Source organism: Hirundo rustica, chromosome 1 (assembly GCF_015227805.2).
Source record: "Hirundo rustica isolate bHirRus1 chromosome 1, bHirRus1.pri.v3, whole genome shotgun sequence".
Lineage (NCBI taxonomy): Eukaryota > Metazoa > Chordata > Aves > Passeriformes > Hirundinidae > Hirundo > Hirundo rustica.
Genome location: NC_053450.1, coordinates 72,948,233 through 72,965,561, shown reverse-complemented (window position 1 = coordinate 72,965,561; position 17,329 = coordinate 72,948,233). Strand labels below are relative to the sequence as shown.

The 17,329-nt window shown below is 38.1% G+C and overlaps 1 protein-coding gene across 8 annotated transcripts in view; it reads left to right on the top strand.

The window, feature by feature from the left end:
• The window catches only part of SEMA5A (semaphorin 5A), a 317,116-nt gene that overhangs the window by 81,612 nt on the left and 218,175 nt on the right, over positions 1 to 17,329 (top strand). For all 8 annotated transcript variants that reach the window (XM_040072786.2, XM_040072776.2, XM_040072727.2 and 5 more), the window contains one exon: positions 366 to 455. The gene's annotated coding sequence lies outside the window, so the exon portion shown is untranslated. The remainder of the gene's footprint in view (positions 1 to 365; positions 456 to 17,329) is intronic.

Genomic DNA, 17,329 nt, shown 5'->3' with positions numbered 1-17,329 from the left:
TTTTACCCAAGGACAGATTTAAGTCCATGTGTTAGGCGTGTTTAATTTTAGTGGCGTGAAGGCATCAAGGCAAAATTTTATTTTTCTCAAATTCATGTCTCATGGGTTTTGATAATTCTGCAGCAAGTATTCCTCTTCCGATTCTCATCCCAAGCTGCCTGGTATTTTAAAGAACGATTTTTTTTTTTTTTTCCCCCTATCGCTTTCCATTTGATTCTCGTTCACTCTGTGTAGTTAAAGTGCCTTACATTTCTAATTTATTGACTTGAGAGACATATTTTATGTCTGAAATAAATGAGAATTGCTGATGAGCTGTCTCCTCAATACCTATTATCTCTCTTCTGTGTCTCTATCTTAATTCCTAGGAGCCTCCAAGGTAGACCCAGGACCCCCTTTGGCTCGCACAAATGCTGAACAGAGGCAGTACATGATTACAGAGGGATGGTGACTAAAAGGTGGGTAAGAGATTGTATTTTGCTCAGTCAGTAGATGGTGATGTCATGGAAGGATTTTAAGATGATGTCTGGAAAAAAGACTTGTGATATGACTTTGTAGACCATTACAGTTGTTCTGCCTTTCTCTTTTCCATAAGCTCAGGAAATGCAACTAGTGGAAATGGGAGGAATGAAAGAAAAAGAACCTGCAATTGTCCTCTCTTCTTACCTCTCTTAAATTATGCTCAACTTCAAAAAGGGAAACAATGTAAAAATTGAGATGTTTGTTTGAAGTGACACTGAAAGGGTAACTGTAAGAGTGACATGTTTGTAGGTGACTATTTCAGGATGCTGTTTTGGAGGCTCCACACAAATGCTTACCGTCAGTCTAAAACCGTCGTAGGAAAAGGAAGCCTGTATAGCTAAATGACAAGGTAGAGGAGACTATTAAAAGCAAGAGGACATCTTAAAAAAAAGCTGTGTCTGTGTTCAAAGAAGGAAATAAGACTAAAACATTCCCCTATCAGGCTAAACAGAAAGTTAATAAATGTTTTTTTCAACCACACCAAGAGCAGGAGACCAGCTGGAGACTCTGTGTGGCCTTTATATAATGACACCATGACAGGAGTGGTCTGAGATACTGCCATGGCAGAAAACTGAGTAATTCTTGTGTGTATGTGCTCACCACTGAAAAGTGTGGGGTGGTTCCTGTTTTGGAAACCTTCTTATGGGAGTTTAAGGAGATTGCCTTTCTGGAACAGATTTTATGTTCTCAATTTAACAGGTCCAGGTGTAGTTTACCCAGTTGTTTTAGGAATGGTAGAGTGAAATAGACCAGCTACTGATTGAGGCATGCAGCCCCTTGCTTTTAAGTGTCTCACCAGTTGAGTACTTGAAGACGTCTAATTTCATGCCATATTTCAGGGAGCATTCACGTGAACTCAGGGAGTCTAAAAACCAATGAGCCTCTTGTTTAAACTGAGTGGATTGATTAAAAATTAGATTAGTATTTGTGCTTTAGAAAGAACATTGAGTATTACAGTGGAGATTTGCCAGGGCTCCTTTTCAGGAGTTTAAATTCCCCGGCATTCAGGTGGTTTTAGAGTTCTGGCCCTCTGCAAAGCTCTGTGCCAAACGCAGGAAAAGACGGAGTCTTCAAGGTTACATGCTTCGTTTATTAGTTCTTATCTTACAATTTTCTCAGTGTCCAAAAGATGTTTGCCGTGGCTCGGACATCTGGTGACTCCTCCTGTCCCAGGGCTGTCCTCAACTTTTATACTAATTGCTACGTATTCTTTATTTACTATTTATTACCAATGTCTATCACTATTACTAAAAAGGTCATCTTCACTCTGACCCAATCCTCACTAACTACTTTGTGCCAACGTCACTGCAGAAATGGAGTGAGGGAACAAGAAGGAAGAAGAAGGAGACAACGCCCTAAATTCTCCATCTTGCCCCATTCACTTCAATGCCAAAAATCCCAAACCCACTGTTTTTTCACCCTGTGATATACTAAACTACTATTTTTCACACTCTTGTGGCCTGCAATGCTTCCTGCAGTGCAAGAAGCCTCTCCCATGGACTGAAATCAAATCCAGTGTCTCTCTGAGCCCTGGGCTCTCTGGGCTGGGGTCCCAGACCCCCCTGCCCAGGTCCCTGACCCTCCAGGGCAACCAAAGGAATGCCCTGGACTCCAACAGAGATGCTGAGAAAGGATTGATTTCTGTGAATAAAAGCCTCATTAAGAGGATGTTTCAGACCTGGCGAACTGGTTAATATTAGCCTTCAACTACTTGAAGGATGTTTACAAAGATGATGGAGCCAATGTTCCTAGTTGTGGCAAAACAATAGTAGGAGGTTAATGTACACTGATTGCAAATGGAAATGTTCTGACTGGACATTGTAGGTAACTCTTTCTGTAGGAATGTAGTGCAGCACTGAATGAAACATGAGTTTGTGGTGGGGGTTGCACCTCTCCCGGTGGATCTTTCAAGTCTTAGTTGGACAGTGCTGTGGCTGACCTGATCTTCTGTGGCTTTTAATGGCTAGCCAGACTGTCTGACTATAAGACTCCCAGAGATCTTATCTAGCCAGCATTTTTGTGATTTGAAATCAAATCACAAAAATGGCCTGTGGTCTTTGAAGGAGACAACTGGCATGCAGGTGAAAGGCATTGTTGTTCTACTTAAATTATGAAATTTTTTTCGTATTCAAAATTCTCTTGAAAAATTTTTAAAGGAACTAAACAGGCACAAGTGAAGGAGGACTGCCAACTCTGTAAATAATTGTTTATATGGTAAGGAAAAACCTTCAGGAGAAAACTGTATTGAAAATCAGAAGTGGATTTCCATAACTGTCTCTGTGAGTGCCCAGAGGTGTTTTCATATTCATAAGTGACTTGGGACTAAAGTGTGGTGACAAGGTTTGTTTCTGAAATTAAGTTTTTCGGGACAAAAGAAGGTTAACAAAAAGGGGCCAGACTGAAACAAATGCAAAAGAACTGTGTAAAACTAAGTGGCCATTAAAATGATGGAGGAAATTCAGGATCAGTAATGTTAAAGTATTTTGAGTTAGCTTGAGGTCATGGGACTATAAGCAGGAAGTTACTGAAAAAATCAGCTCTATATTTTAGTAGCAATCAGGATGCAAATTTGTATCAGGAATTGCTCTGAAAGGAGAGGAATCAAAATATTAGACCACTTCCTAAATCTGTCAAGTGTTTGTGTCTAAAGATGGTACACTGTCCTGGTCTCCTCATCTCAGAACAAGTGGAGTAGAACAGGAAAAGTTTCAGAGAAGGGCAACAAAAATGAGGAAGTGCAGCAGGATGCAGAAGACATCCATGGAGCAGCGTCCATAAAAGGACAACTAAGTAGATGAGAGTTTCCAGACTGGAAAAGAGAGAATGGGCAGATGCTAATGCTAGGTGTTTATAAAATTTTAGGAGCTGTGAAGTGCATGGATGGGAAATGAATACTCAGTGCCACCTAATTTTGTATTAGAAGAGAGATTATTAGGTGAAACAGGCAGAGAACAGTTTTAAAACTAGGAAAAGAAGCTGTTTGGTTTGGTTTGGTTTGGTTTGCAGTGTGTAAGTCAGTTCTGAAATTCCTTGCCACAGCATGCTCTGTGTGCTGCGTTGGTATAAAGAGCTTCTGAATGAATTTGGAAAGGGAGGTGGAAAAAAAAAGGAAGGAAAAAAAAAAAAAAAAGACTTGATAAACAAAGGTACTACCTCTGGGTAAGAAAGTTACTGAGCTGCAAATTATGGAGAATATGAAGTGTTTTGGGGAGAGTGGAAGAGAATTTTTGTATGTGGCTGCTCTAAACATCTGCTCTTAGCTGCTTCTGAAGACAGAGTAGTAGGTGAGGCTGGATATTTTGTCTGAGTTGGTTTTGTCATTTCAGTTGGGCTAAACAGCCAGCCTGACCCACTGTGGTGGTTCTTCAATGCTATTTTATAAACAGCAAGGTTGCAGGGTGCAGTCCCAGAAGAGAACTCTGTTACTTACACTGTTTTTAAAAATGCTAAGCTGTTATGTAATTTGAGGTCTCCCACTGAGCTTGGAGCCTTTTCCCTCATTGTAAGATAAATGCTTTTAATCTTATTTTGGCACTTGATAAATTACAATTAAATTTGTTTTAATATCTTCAAGCTGTTTCTTTGAGAGTTCAGTTCTTAGTCCAAAAATCTCAGTTTTCTGTTTATGCTGTTCCCTGTGTGCTCTGTAGTGCCTGTCAGGGAGCGAGGAATTACCAGAACACCCTTTCTCAATCTGTGAGTTCTAGTGACACCCATTTTGGTGTAGAGAAAGTAGACTTCAAGGGGAGAGATAAGCAAGAGGAAAAGACAAAGCCTAAAGGAAGTACAAAGAGAATGAGAAAACACTGATATATTTGGAGATACTTTTGTGCTTGCAAATTAGCTTGAGAAGCAAATTGTTAAGAGTTATATTATCATGATCAAAGGGAAAAGGCTTGAAATTGACAGCGTTTCGTAATGATAGCAGTTTAAATGGCTGGAGTAGACAAGGTTACTGGAAGGCAGATGGTCATGGGAGAAAATAAGAGGAAAATAGGTAAATTGATCTTGAGGAATTGAATGAAAAGATGTAAACAAGGTTGGGAAACTACTGAAAAAAGTTCTGAAGAATTAACATAATTTTAGGAGCTTAGAGAGGAGCTGATATAAAAGGAATAAAAGCAACAGCATGTTTGGTTTTCCATCAGTGGTTTATGGATGTGAGATGGATGGATCCATGCAAGTATTAAAAAGTATTCCAACCTCCTGTGTAGTTCCTCTGGGAAGTTTTCCAAGGGGACTTGAAATCAAAAAAGTCCGAAGGGGAAAATTTTTTTTTTCCATTAGGTCAAAGAGGTTAGTTGCTCTTGGCAAAAATGAGTTTTGTTAAAACAGTAGTAAAAGTGAATCTAAAGAAGCTGAAATGGAGACTGAGAATTTCGAAGTAGTAAGGCCAAGACTTGCAAAGACAAAAATGACATGAAAATTTCAAGTAGTGATATACAGTCCTGAGGAAAGAGTATTTTTCTTGCAGGAACTGGAGATACAAGGGTGTGGTTTTAGATAAATGGATGGGAATTGCAGAATAAGAGCAATTGACAGGGAAAGGAGAAGAATTATATAACATAAGTAATTACCAGCTTAAAGTAATGCTTAGGTCAGCCATTTCTCCACCCACCTAATTCTTTGACCTCGTTCATTTATGAAGAAAAGTTGTTCTTCCTGGGCTTCTAACTCTTCTGGTGTCCTCCTTGTGGCACTGTATGTGTAGTGATGAGACTTTCCCTTTGTGCAGGACCTGTGGAATTTTAACAAATGAAACATAACAATGAAAAGCTCATTAGTAGTAGTTGTTCTTTGTTACAGCGAACCTGCATTGCTTCAAAGCAGCAATAGCAATTTCAGAGTCGAAGGAGCTTCATTCTCTTTCAGAAACTTTGCGCCTGGTGTGTAACGTAACTGCAGATCACTGAGCTGCAAACAGCTTTGCACTGAAGTGATGAATTGTGCTGTGCTTGAATCTGCATATGAGGTGAAGAAGGATCAGTGAGGGATGGATGAGGTCATTGTGCCTAATGGAAGAACCTTTGTTTCTTGCTACAGAGAATGAGACTCTTCCCATTAAAGCCAGTTAAATCTCTGAGATTAATGGCATCTAGAAGCAGGGTTTTAACACCTGGTGTGAAATGAAATGGTCTTTGATTTATAATTTTAATCTCTCTGTTTTTTTCTTATGCTCAAAATTCTAGTTAGGGGTAAGGTTCAGCTTCCCCCCCACTGGCACAACTGCAACTGTGATTCCTTCAGGTCACACTCCTTGCAATGAAGATGCTACCTTTAATTATTCCAGATATCTCTCATTTGTCTAAAGTCTCATGGGATGCTTTCGCTTGTGATGATTGAAAATGTCAGAGGAACTTGTAGAAAAGGGCACTGCTTTGAGACCTTTTGAGCAGGCTCTGTTGATCCAAATTTGGTGCATTTATTTATTTTTGTTTTCACATGACAGAGATCTTTATACTTGCAGTATGTGCATTAAAATATGTATAATCTGTTTTCTCTGGAATCTCTTTCAGCAACACCACTGAAGCTGTTTGAATTATTTTTCACTCCGATTCAGATTCTATCTTTATAAAATGTGGTGAAATCCAATGCTGGAAAACATGCAAGATTGACAGCCCTGGAAATTGAAATCCCTGTTAATCCATGTACTAGCTATCACAGCCTAGCTGGAGCAGACTTTTTATCTTAGCAGCGTGGCTCATGGTTAACCTGATGAGATGACCTCTGTTTCAGTTATTTATTGTTTACAGAGCGCTGAAGGTTTGCAAAGATTTTTCACAGTGAGAGCGTGTTTCAAACTCTGTTTCCAACAACTTTCTATATGATGTGTTTATTCAGTATAAATACAGGTTTGTGTCTTTTAAAAAAACAGAGCTATGAATTCTGCCCAGAATTTCTTCTGTAAAAGAGGTGTTTGTGTATGGTTGTATTGTTAGTTGCAGAAATTGGTAGGGCTGCAGTGAAAGAAGCAGAATGCATCATGGTGACATTAGCTATTTAGGATTTCTGCTAGATCACTCCACAACTGTCCCATCAGCATCATGGTGAAAGTGGCATGTAACAGGAGAAAGAGTTGCCCATGGATGGGGGGAATTTTTTCCTGCATCCGAAGTGTGTGCCTCAGAGAGAGTCCCATCCTCTCTAGGGTGAAGGATGATGAGGTAGAGCATAGCAACCATATCATGCTAGGAAGTTTGGTATTACTCTTCAGTAAATTGAGTGTCATTCACATTTTAAATGTCTGTCTTCTCAAGTTAAACGTTTCCTAGCACTGCCAGAAATTTTTTACTTGGCCAGATGCATACAATGTATTCCTTGTTTGGTGTGGTTTTGGAGTGGGTTTTTTTTTTTTGTGTGTGTCCAGTCTCTTTTCTTTTTGCCCCTCTCTAGATCAAATCCTGTATTTTATTATTGCACAAAGTATCCAGTGGAAAGGCATTTCATCCTCAGCATTTTTCTTCTGGGCTCTTTATTTTGAATTCCAGCAATAGGTACCGTAGACCCTTCTCATACCTGTGATACTTGTATCTGTTTGCACCACTGCTGCATAAAGTGACACTTTTCTGCTCTGATTTTTCAACACCAGATCCACAGCCAGAGAGAAGGTTTTATTTGTAAAATATTTTATTGTAGTTATGTTTTACCTTGTGTCATTAATAGACACCATTTCCAAGGATTGTTTTTTGTTTGTTTGTTTCATTTTTTATTTAACAGCCATTTTCCTTGGTATTCTTTCTAGATCTTTGATCTTGGACTGTAGCCTGAAAGTAGATTTAACAACATGTCTTTCTGTAGCAATATGCAAATGACATCAATGCAGAGACTTAGTAAATAAAGGAGAAAGAATGTAACTGCAAAAGGCTTACAGAAGAAGAGAAGAGATAGAGACTGTGAGATTTTAATATTGTAAGATCATTTTTAAAATACCACTGTGAAGTGAAGGAAAAAATAAAAGGAAGTGCAGGAAAGGAAAGGTAGTGTGTTAGCATTTTATTTGTGTTTAAATGAATACCCTCTTGTACTGATGACAGCATATTTTGGTTACCTCAGAAAGGAGACAAATTGAGGCCTACAGAGACTGGAAGGCTGAGGATGGATGGACGGATGGACATACAGGAGCATAAAAAGGGATGCAGGGTTTTGGGGGTGTATGTGTGTGTATATATATATATATATATTTTTTTTTTTTTAATTATTTATTTATTTATTTATTCATTTATTTATTCCCTTTAAGCAACTGTGGGGGTTCTAGAAAAATTGGATGCAAACTAATCAGCCCAAGAAAGCTGAACCTGTGCCTTTACTGGTAGAAAAATCTAAGCAGACACAGTCATCCTATGTGTTTCTGTTTAGAAACTGAAGGTGACCTCGACACATTTGGTCTCTGAACTGTAGATTCCACAAAAGGAGCAGTCAGAGCTGTTTCAATGTATACAATCTGTGCGTACATACTGTATGCTTATAAGATTCCAAAGTGATAAATTAAAAATGATGGCTACAAAGCTACCAAAGTGATTTTGGATATGATGGAGACATCAGTGGCACTTCATGTAATTTAGTCTTTGACTGATGAAAGCTGTCAGCCACTGAGAAACCATTGGGATAGATGTCACTAAAGAAATTGAATTTTCACAACATTGTTAGTTTGTGAAATAACCTTACGGAATAGATTTTTTTTTCCTGAAAGCTTGTAAATGTGAAGCATTAAAAAGAGCATCATCATTAAGAATTAGAATCAAAGTAATGGAATCAAAATTATCTAAGTAAAATAAGAGGATATTTCAGACTGGGAAAAAATAGAGGGGTTTTTTTGTTTGTTTGTTTTCTTTTTTTTTTTTTTTTTTTTTAAATTTTTGAGACACAAATACACAGAACAGCACACTGTATGCCCTGAAGAAAACCCACAAGAGGATTTCCTTTATTGGAACAAGTATGTCAAGAGCCATTCATTCCTCATTTAACTTTCGGCTGTTTGACATCTCTTTATTTGTTGTTTGACAACTTCATTGAGAGCATTACAGCAGACAGTATATGATTTTTGTTGTGTCAAGTTTTACTACTTTTTGACAGACTTAAAAATAGAATTTAAATTTTTAACCATTGTGTTGGAGGAAAAACTAAAATTACGATTTATTCTCTTTAGAAGGACTACTTTTTTTTTTTTTGTGTGTGTGTGTGTGTGTTGTGATATATTTTAGGATCTAGTGAAAAATAAACAAGTTTAACTAGTTTGTACTGACAAGGTCCAGGCATGTGCAGTGATGTTCCTCATATGTGTAAAAACTCTGTATGTGAATACATGGAGTCTTGAGTATAACCATTATATAATAAAGAATTGGGCCCTTTGTTTTTGCAAACTCTGGTGGTTTGGATATTTTAGCTGTACAGTCGTCTTTGAAAGTCTTTGTGCCTTCCATTGTTTTTAATTTTACCTGGTTTATTTTAGGAAAGGAGTTATTAACTTGATATTTCACAGAAACTTTAAAATATCTGTATCTTACTTCAGGATTTAGTGAGTAACTAAAAATGTGGGTGAACTTTCAGGAAGATCTAACAGAAGTATTTCTTTTTTCCTTCTGGCTTCTTGTTCCGGGATTATTTTTTAGTTTTTTTCAGGGTTCCCTATGTCCCTATGATGAACATCTTCAGAAGACAGAAGAGAGGGGAGCTGTCCAATTTTTCTTTTGCACTTCTAATTGAATCAGAGATCTGTGTGCAAGATCTGATGCAAACGAGTGTAATTTGGATTGGTGGAACGCCCTTTGCTTATAGTCATGGGAGTTAATCATGGCACTAGAGAAACCATTATACAGTGCTTTCATGTGTCTCAAATCTTAAAAGTATGTGGAAAAACCTTATTGATTTATAAATTATATAAATCTTCATCTTTGCAGTGGTAGTGTTAAAAGACAACAAAGTGAAGCCTACTTGCCTCTTATGCAGTCTGCACTGGTGGGAGGTGTCTCTGCCTATGGGACACCATCACCAGGGTTGGACCTAGATGATCTTTAGGATCACTTTTACCCAAAACCATCCTGTCAGTATCTGATACTGCTTTGTATAATCAGTGCAGTCGGAATTGTTGAATGGTTCAGGCCACCTATCCTGTTGGATACTCTATTGCTTGTCCAAGAACTGGTGAAAGAATTCAGGAGCTTGGTAAGATGTGTGTGTGTTTTGAATGCTTACCTTGATAGAAAAGCTACATATAAATGAATAGGTGGGGAACAGAGGTGTTCTGTAGCTGTGATTGGGATAGGAGCTCTGAGCTGCCTTCCCTCTCCTTGTCCTTCATATCAGTCTGCTAAACCTTGCTGTCATATAAGGTGTTGCTGTGGAGGCAGAATATATTGGGTTTTGGTGGAAAGAAATCAAAACAAATCAAAAGCTGGTAATTAGATGGGAGTTGAGAGGAGTTGGGAATCTGAAGTGTATTTGCAAATTGGGCCATGGGGCTGAGTGGATTCCCCATAAAAGTTGTGCTCTCCTCCACTGTATTTTGGTTGTCTTAGCTGTTACTGCCCTGCATTTGCTGAGAAGTGTTTATTTAATACCCAATGCCCTTTAAAACTGTACCAAGGAACTTCAGGACTGAATTCACTGCAAGAAGATGAAGTTGCCTTGATTATCTCACTGAAGCTGGATGTCACAATAGTCATTTCATGACACTTTGGAGTACATCCAGCAGGTCTTTAAGGTAGTAACTGCTTTAATATAATCTTTATTTGGAAGTTTGCCTAGCGTTAATGTGCGGAATACCCACTAATAGTTTTGTTTTGACAGTACAATTTTGTCGTTTAGATTGCTCATTGACATTTAAAATGTATTATATTAAGTTTCTATGAAAGCTAAATACCAGGTACTATCAAGTACTTTTATACAGTGATACACTAAATGACAAAGAACTGTTTTAATTTGAATATAATTAAAAAAAAACCAAAAAAACCAACAACCAAAACCAGCTATTTGAGATGGCTCCTTCTGGTCTCTCTTTAAAACCATGTGCAAATTTTGGCACGTTTTTAGGACAGTTTACAAATATAAAAAAGTATGTCCAGATGGCTACAGCAATAATCTGTGATGCGAAGATCTTCTTTTTTAATTATTCAACACATGTGACTCCAATCTCTGTGTTGCCTTTTCCCAATTTCTGTAGAATGCAACAACTAAACTTGCATTACTTTCTTATTGCCTCTTTTTTACCTGCTTCAATTAACTTTACCTTTGCTTGAAACTACTTCTATACAGCTTCAAGATTTGACAAAAATTTTTCATCGAACTCTAACCTTTATCTTCTTCATCCTTCACTCAAGTGATACAACTTTTCCCAACTAGTTTTTTCCTGTGGTTTTCTCAGTGCCTTGTTGCTCGGTGCTGCTCTGTTTCATTGACCTCCTCCCAGTCCTGAACTTGTGCTTTTAGTTCAATCAAGCCATGTTTCTAAATGTTTTTTTTTTTTTTTTTCCTTGGGGGGGGGGAAGTGTATTTTTAAATTTTTTTTATTATTATTATTATTTTTTAGTATTTTGGACAGCTTTCAAAACTCAAGCTTTTGTAATTTAAGAGTATTTTATATATAGTGAGGTTTCAGCACATTGTTAATGCAAATTAAGTTGCAGCTTTACTTTACAGGTAGTTGTGACCCTGGTCCCACATAGAGTCCTAATTCTCATTGGTGAAATTTCAAAATTCACTTTTTCTGTGACTGAAAAGTTTGCAGTACGAGACTCAGACCTTGGCAGAAGATGGAAACGTGGCTCTGCTTGGTCAGAGGGGCATCCAGCCCAGCATCTGGTCTTAGTCAGGAGCTGACAGCACATGGTTCGGGGAATAGGTAAGACTGCAGAAAGCAGCTGGTGGGATTTTTCCAGAATATTGCTGCAGTTCCAGGCTCAGGAAGTTCAAGAATTTCACACTGCAAAATGAGAGTTTCCAGAGTCCATTTTCTGAAGGTCTTCCTGACCCCATTTTGAAACTCTGTAAATTTTTTAAAATTAAAAGGTCCTTGTTATAAAACTGCTGTTACTCTCAGTACTTGAAACTGTGTTTCTACTACAGAACAGCTTGTGTTCTGTGTCGTTGATGGTGTTGGCAGTCTGTTGGTCCCAAAGAAAATGTGTTTGGCTTGCCAATAAGAGTACCAACTGGAAAAGGAGCAGGCAAGTGTTGTATAGAGGGAAAAGGGAAGATGAAATTCAGGGCTATGTGTGTCAATCTCTATAGTTCTTCCTTCTCCATTTCCTTTTCCTGCCCTAGCTGACACTTCTGTCCTTTCCTGGATAATTTTCTTTTGCTTCATGCCTTTCCCTTGTTAAACTACTTCTGTTTTTTCTTTCACTTTTCAGACTTTTATTTGCAAACAATCATTACCATTTAATTTTTCCATTAGTTATTTTGTGAAAGCAAAACTCTGTTGGCTTTGTAGTTTGTTTGAGGTGGAGAATCCTTCCTTTAATTGCCTCATTTCTGATGGCCAGTCTAAGGATCAGAGTTGGATGTCCCAAGCATGGGGAAAAGCTCTCTCAATGGCTGGAACAAGGCACTAGATATGAGTGGAAGGAAACTTGAAGTAGGTGTCTTGGTTTGGGACAAATTTGGGAGAAAACCCTTGTAGAGGATCTCTCTAAGGAAACAAGCCTAAGTGGCTTCTCTCTCTAACTGGTCTGGTAAAAAAAAAAACTTCTTTGGAGAAAAGTGGAAAAAACTATTTTACTAAACAAATGAAGTGCTTACAAGTATAAAGAATGAATAATAGGAAACAATAAAACCTCTCATTCTGAAGTGAGATGGCAAATTGAGAAAGTCCTTGCCGTGGGTGTAGCTCGGCTCTCTCTCAGCCTCTCCTCAGTCCCAGTCCCTCCGGCGCTGCTGGAAAATGCCGAGGTCCAGGCTCCGGTGGGCCGCAGGTGCAGCCCCCAGTGCTCCCCTGGGTTTTCAGTCTAGAGCAGGTTTAAACAGTTCTAAGAAAAAGGAAAAAAAACAGTCTAGGGAACTTCTCTGCCCTAGCTAGCTGAAACTAACTAAAAGCAAAAAAAAAAGATCTCTGTCCTGCAGTCTCTCCAAGCCTCCGCCGAACACCCCGTCCGCAGCAGAATGTGGAGGAGTCAGGCAGTTTTCTCAAAACAAACTCCGCGCTTCTCCTTGCTCTTAGAACCAGTCTTAAAGGCACAGGACTCAATATACAGCACAAACAGAACAGACGATTGGGGATGCAAGCATCATAAAGTTACCCTAGGACAGTAGGAATCTGTGTCTTGGGAGGATATCAAAAAGGCTGAGGAGCTAATGGACAGCCAAGGGAAAAAAAAAAAAAAAAGGATTTGAAAAAAGTGCTGAGATTTTATTGGGATTTTAATTGGGATTTACTGGGCCTAGTCTGCGCTGATTTGACTTTATTCCTACCCCTAAGTTGCATGTGGTTCTCTACTGTGTGGTCCTGCTGGGTTGGCCTGTGCTTGCTCAGGGAGCTGAGGGGCACTGGCTCTGCGCCCCGCTGATGAGACAAAGAAGCCCACAATGTGATAATTGAGTTCTGAGGTGTTATTGCCAACTCCTGGCCTCACTCAGGCCAGTGTTCTTGAAGCAGTGTTTCCTTTGCTGAAATCTCAAGAATCAGCTCTATGAGAAGTGCTGGAAAACTAGCTTTGATGACAGATTCTTGTTTTATGAGTTGTCACTCTAATATCTACAGATATTAGGTGTCTTTTGACATAATGTCACTGTGAATTCAAGGACTGATTTTTGACTGTGTTAGTCAATGACAGCTGATGGCTGTCTGCCTCTTGCAGAACTTAAAATTCATGCCACTGCTGAAATGAATGACAGTATTAAAAAAAAGTTGAAGGAACTCAGTAATCAGTTTTTTAACTGAAGCTGACTCTCACTTTATGCAAATACAAATTAGGATATGCTGCTCTGCTGCATAGTAAACAGTCTGCATTGCTGGGTCCAGTGATGAGACTTGATGATGTACGACTGTATGACTGGATTATTTCACTGAAGAAGATCTGTAGCCTCCAGTCCTCATCTCAGTGTTTAGTGAGGTGATCTTTGAGCTATTGCTCTAATCTAATTTTGTATCCGACTGATATGCAAATTATTTTTCTAAAGGTATACTGAGTAAGGAATGTATTTCTAGGTAATTATGCTAAAAAGAGGTACAGGTTTGGGGGTTTTGTGCATTTGACAGGAAACAGGATGTACTACAGTAAAAACAGCTGCTTGGGGGATTTTTTTTTTTAAATTTTTTTATTTATTTATTTATTTATTTTTTTTTTTAAGAGCTTCCTTGATGCCTGCTTCTGGCCTCCATCCCTTTTTCCTTCTGAGCGCCAGGGCTTGTCACTACTGATGAATTGAGAGCATTACACATTGCCTTAGAATTTAGCTAAATTTTTTGTTAAGTGCAGTGACAGTCTTTTTCATGTATACCTTTCTCTAACAATCTTCTTCTCAAATGTTTTATATGAGTTTGAGGGGTTTGTCTTTAGCAAGCCAAGAAAAAATACAGAAAGAGGCACTGAGCTACATTGTAGGGGTATTCATGATACCCTCTTTTCCTGGTTTATCTACATGCTTGCTAATTACACAACAGTGTGGCCTGTTTTTGGTGAAGAGGAAACAGAAGTTCTCCCTGCTTTCATGTCACTTGCAGCTGCAGAAAGTGTTCCCTTATTTTAATAAATTGTAAAAAGGTACCTCTACAGTAGACAAACTAGGTATTTTTCATAAAATTGTCATGACCAAAGATGACATAATTATTACTATTTTAAAATATGTGTGCAGTAGCAATATGGGACATCTTTCTTAGTACTCAAAATTCTGTTTGAATGAACCCATAGAAGTTTGTCTCATTAGTTAAACACTTTTTTTTTTCCCAGGTTTGTGCTAGTGCAAAATGGTCATCTTGAGTAGTTACTTCACATGAGCAATTTTTTTTCCAAATCTTTACTGTTTTGCAAAGATGTGGAGCAAAGTGCCTAGGGAAAGTGGAATGAGTCTCCTGCAACAAATTACCTGAGCAGCATCTGCAAGAGTATACACTGGAGTGCATGTAAAGAAACCCCAGATCTATTCATGAATGCCTGTACCTAGAACCAGTCCTGCAATTGGCATCTTTTAAACATGAAAAACCCTGTTGTTTGTATACTTTTATTGACATAAGCTCACTTCATCTTTCACTAGAAGTGTAGTTTTAAACTGTCACTTTAGAATAGAATCAGCAAAGATAATTATTTGAAAGCATCTTTGCTTTGGAACAGCTGCAGCTAGTGTGGCAGCTTTTGCATACGCTGGTTTATTTTGATTGAACATAGAAAAATGTAGTTTATAATTCAGAGGTAAATTGTACTTCAAATACGGTGTACTTTGAGTGATCTAGAAATATTGACATCCTGATTATTTGACTTTAAATATATGACTTCAGTGCCTGGAGGGAATAGTCTCTATGAATCTGCTTTCACCTAGCAGTAGCAGTTACCTGCCTTGCATGCTTAGCTGTGTACACTTTTTTCTCTGTAGCAATAGGTATCTTTTTTGGTTCAGCTGAAACAGAAAATCTTGAATTGCTGGGGTTTTTTTCTTCATCAAATACTGATGTTGGGGAAGTCAGAGACTACATTTGTAAAATATAATACCTTTTCCTAATGGGACTCATTATCTTTACATATCTTCTAGGCAAGCTAGATCAAAATTAAGGGTGTGAGGGATAGAGTAAGTGCACAAGGCCCTTTACATATAGGAATAAAATAATATATTGAAATAAAATGCATCTTATAGCACTGCTTATTCTGCTTTCTTTTTCATTTTTCATCTTGATTGTTTTACAAACTTTTAAAATGAACTTGGTTGAAAGTCTGAATAAAGGTCTCTGCTAGAAAAGTTATGCAAATAAGAGATCGATGTACAGTCTCCCCAAATTTTTAGCAATAGTTAAAAAGCTGGTCAGTGTCACTATTTGAATGTGTGTTTTGACATGACCATTATTGTCATTGTTGATAGAAATTTACATATAGAAATTATAGAGAAATCAAGGAAACTGTCTTAATCTTTTCACGTTTAGTGTTCTCTTGGCTTTGTCTTGTCTTGTTGTATTGCCTCAGGCTAGCTATCACTTCTTGGCATAAAAGCTGCACTTTCAGTAAGGAGAAGGGGTGGTTTCAGGAAAGATTGCTTTGTCTGCTTCAAGCCTTCTGACTTGTTGCAGTGTTTCAGGTCTGTGTAGCATGCTTCCACAGGCTCACTTTTAGGGCTGCTGTCTTGGGCAGCGATGGAACTTGTGCAGCAGTCCTTACTCAAGGATGCACAGAAGGGAGCAATCCAGCCCATACAAGTTCTGTGGAAAAAGATTCATTTTTGAAGTATTTTCTAAGGTGTTCATCTCTTCATGCTGTGGGTATATATTGAAGGTGTGTGTTTCTTTGGAGGGGGTTTAATTGTATTTTTTGCAGGGGTTGGGGATGTGTGAGTTTTTTGGTTCTTGGGGGAAGAGTTTTGTATGGTTGGTTTTCCTTGTTATGTTTGTGGATCTCTAAAAAAGATATTTTTTATTTTTTACTCTGGCAGTGTATTAGGCACAGTCTGCAGATTCCTTTGTCCTTCCATTCATGCAGTAGTGTAGTGAAATGGGTATAAACTTAAAGAACTTGTGATGAGGTTTCTATTTACTGCCTTGATTTATTGTTCTTTTGTCAATTGTGGCTTCTGAAGGTTCTCCTCTGGGTTGCAAGTAAGCTTCTCCTCACAATAATATGTTTAAATTAATGCATCCAAAATAATTAACAGACTTTAATTAATACAGTAGTGCAATACACATAAACAGCTAGAGGTCGAGGTAGAGATAAATTTAGACTATTACTATTTTTTTCTGATATATGTGGTCAGAAGTGTGTATTCACACCTTTCTTTGTTTCTCCTTTCTCCCTGTCTTTGGATATTCTAAATGAGAGAGTGTTTCCTGCCTCAGTGTTTGCCACGTAAGATGCATGCAGTGAGAGGATGAGTTCAGCTAGTAAGAGAAACAGTCCTCAGCCCCAAAATCCTTCCACTGCAGGACTATAACATGCAAACAGCTGTGTCAGGGACCACCTATGGCATGTTAGTCTGTCGTGAGACAGGATGCTGTTTGGATTTAGAGGCCAGGGAAAGGTGGTGTTGTGAAGGAATCTTTGTTTCCGCTACCAAGTTCTGTTCACAGGGAACAGGTGGGAGAAGTCCTCTTGATACCTACAGAGTACAAGACATCAAACCTGTTAACATTTACATCTTAATCCTCACTAATACCACTATTAGGCCCATGAAATTAAGTATCCTTTTTGTAATGGAAACCAAGGCATCTATACCTTTATGTGTATTTAATATTTGAATGAAGAGTAGTGGTCGTTTTCTTTCTTTCTGGAGGAACAGGATTATCTTTTGGCTGTGTTTGCTGAGTAGAGCTGGTTATTTTTTTGAAACTTGGCTGGGATATTGAAGCCTGGTTACATAAAGACCGTGGACTTCATTTACAGCCAAAGAGACAGAGAAAGCTGTGATTTCAGTACAAATGTTTCATTTTTTTCTTGTTTAATTCCTTTCCGTTACAGTCACACATGTATGAGTATTTCTGAGACTTTTAAAATTAAAAGAAAAAAAGGTTTTTTTGATTGTTTGTTTTGTTTTGTTTTGTTTTAACATGAAAGTATACCATATTCCTAGGTCTTGGGATACTTGCTGCTGTACTGTATGCAAGAAAAAACATTTTTTGAGACCTTCATGAAGGTATCAGACCTTAATTTTGCTTCCTAAATGCACAAATGTAATCTTACAG